Consider the following 2,235-nt stretch of genomic DNA (forward strand, 5'->3'; position numbering starts at 1 on the left):
AAATCGGCAGGAGATGGTGTGTTCTAGTTCTGCTTTAGCTATGAAAGTCAGCTAGGTGACCTTGGGCCAGTTATTCTCTCTCAGACCAACTCACCTGATAGGCTCATTGTAGGGAAAATAGGACAGAGAAGGTGTGTTGGATATGTTCACGGCCTTGAGTTATTTGTAAAAAATAATAAAGGCAGGATACAAATAAATAAGACAGAGGTTGCATTCCTTTCAATTGCAGGTAGTCTTGATGGTCCAACTTTTTGGATCTAAATATGTGGAAAGTCAAAGCTTGAATGTCTGGATGAACAAGAGAGTTAGGACACAGCAGATGGAGCACCAGAATCTGTGGATAGCTCTTGAAGTCCATGTGATTAAGTCTTCCAAGTCCTTGAAGGGGAAAAGTTGCTAGTGGCATCCTTCAAAGCATGGTCAGGCCCCTTTAAAACTTACTGAGGATTTCAATCAAAAGATGCTCTTGAGGGAGAAGCAACACTGTCACACTATCCGATACAAGGCTGTGGTGAGTCTTAATTTCCTGCAGCTGTCTCTAAGAGTGGAGAGGGCTTGTGGTGGTTGTCATGTCATGTGAATTAAATCTCCTTTTTCAAAGGATCGGGTTTCTCTTGTTGTCAGGCATGTCAACTGAAGCAATTTTCTTGCCAACCACTTTGCAAGCCAAATGGATATGTTTTTACCATCTTTGATTTCTTTGGATATTTTGCTGTTACTTTCCATTACTATGCCAATAGCCCAGAGCAGGTCACACTCCAGCCTTAAAGGTAAAGGTTCCCCCGCACATGCGTGCTAGTCGTTTCCGACTCTAGGGGCCGGTGCTCATCTCCGTTTCAAAGCCGAAGAGCCAGCGCTTGTCCGAGGACGTCTCCGTGGTCATGTGGCTGGCATGACTAGACACCAAAGGCGCACGGAGCGCCATTACCTTCCCACCGTAGTGGTCCCTATTTTTCTACTTGCATTTTTACATGCTTTAGAACTGCTAGGTTGGCAGAAGCTGGGACGAGTAACAGGCGCTCACTCTGTTACACGGCACTCAGGATTCAACCCACCAAACCGCCGACCTTCTGATCGACAAGCTCAGCGTCCTAACCCACTGAGCTCCGTGTCCCTTTTACTCCAGCCTTAGAAAGCAACAAATGTTAAAGAGGCAAGGAAACCAATGTTGTCTCCCTTCCAGGCTGGTGTCACTGTCAAAGTTCAGCCAAGCTGCTGAAAAAACGTCACCCCACATGTCTTTGGAAAGGGATTGTCCATATACCGGATGGGTTCTTCTGCTAGGAGGTGAGCTTTGAAATGATGACAAGTTGGGGAATGCATTTCAGAGCAAACTTGGTTATTGAAGGACACCGAGATTCATTATTGGGTGTCTGGTGGCGGGGTTAATTCTTTTATGTTCAGTAAATGGGCTGCCAAAATAAAGAATAGGTAGAAACTGCAACACCTTCACAAAAATCACCATTGGTCAATTACAAAAGGCAGCTTACGACTGTTGCACCGTCCCGGGGGTCATGTAATCCCCTTTTGTGACCTTCTGACAAGCAAAGTCAATGGGGAAGCCAGATTCACTTAACAAACATGTTACTAACTTAATAACTACAATGACTCAATCGGAATAGAGCTGGAGGTCATCTAGTCCAACCCCCTGCTTAGGCAGGAAACCCTATGGCTGTCCAGTCTCTTCTTAAAAGTTTCCAGTGATGGCGCACCCACAACTTCTGGAGGCAGGTTGTTCCACTGGTTAATTGTTCTCACTGTTAGGAAGTTTCTCCTTAGTTCTAGGTTGGGACAACGTGCCACAGCCAACTCGCCATGGCCAACTCACCCCGGGACAATGAAATAGACAGTGAAATAGAATCATTTAAAAAAAGGATGCAAAAGGGAAGGACATAATTTAATTAATTAAATAAATAAATAAATAAATAAATAAATAATATCCCACTATTTCTTCAATATTAGTATAACTCTTGTCCTTTGGCGAGTTTTATGTAGCAAGGTGGCCACGGTGAATTGTCCCATAGTGAATGACAAAAAATGTAAATATTTTGTTAAACTACTTCAAATAATTAAATTGGATCGTTGAATTGTCCTGCAGCGAGTTGACCATGGTGAGTTGTCCATGCCGTTGGTTGTGCCGTCTTGAGTTGTCTCGCGTGGGGGGTTAACTGTGGTGATTTGCTTAAGGACCACAGGACTGTGAGGCGCAAAGTGTCGGGATACACATTAAGCTGC

This window comes from Vipera ursinii, assembly GCF_947247035.1.
Source record: "Vipera ursinii genome assembly, chromosome: 13".
NCBI lineage: Eukaryota > Metazoa > Chordata > Lepidosauria > Squamata > Viperidae > Vipera > Vipera ursinii.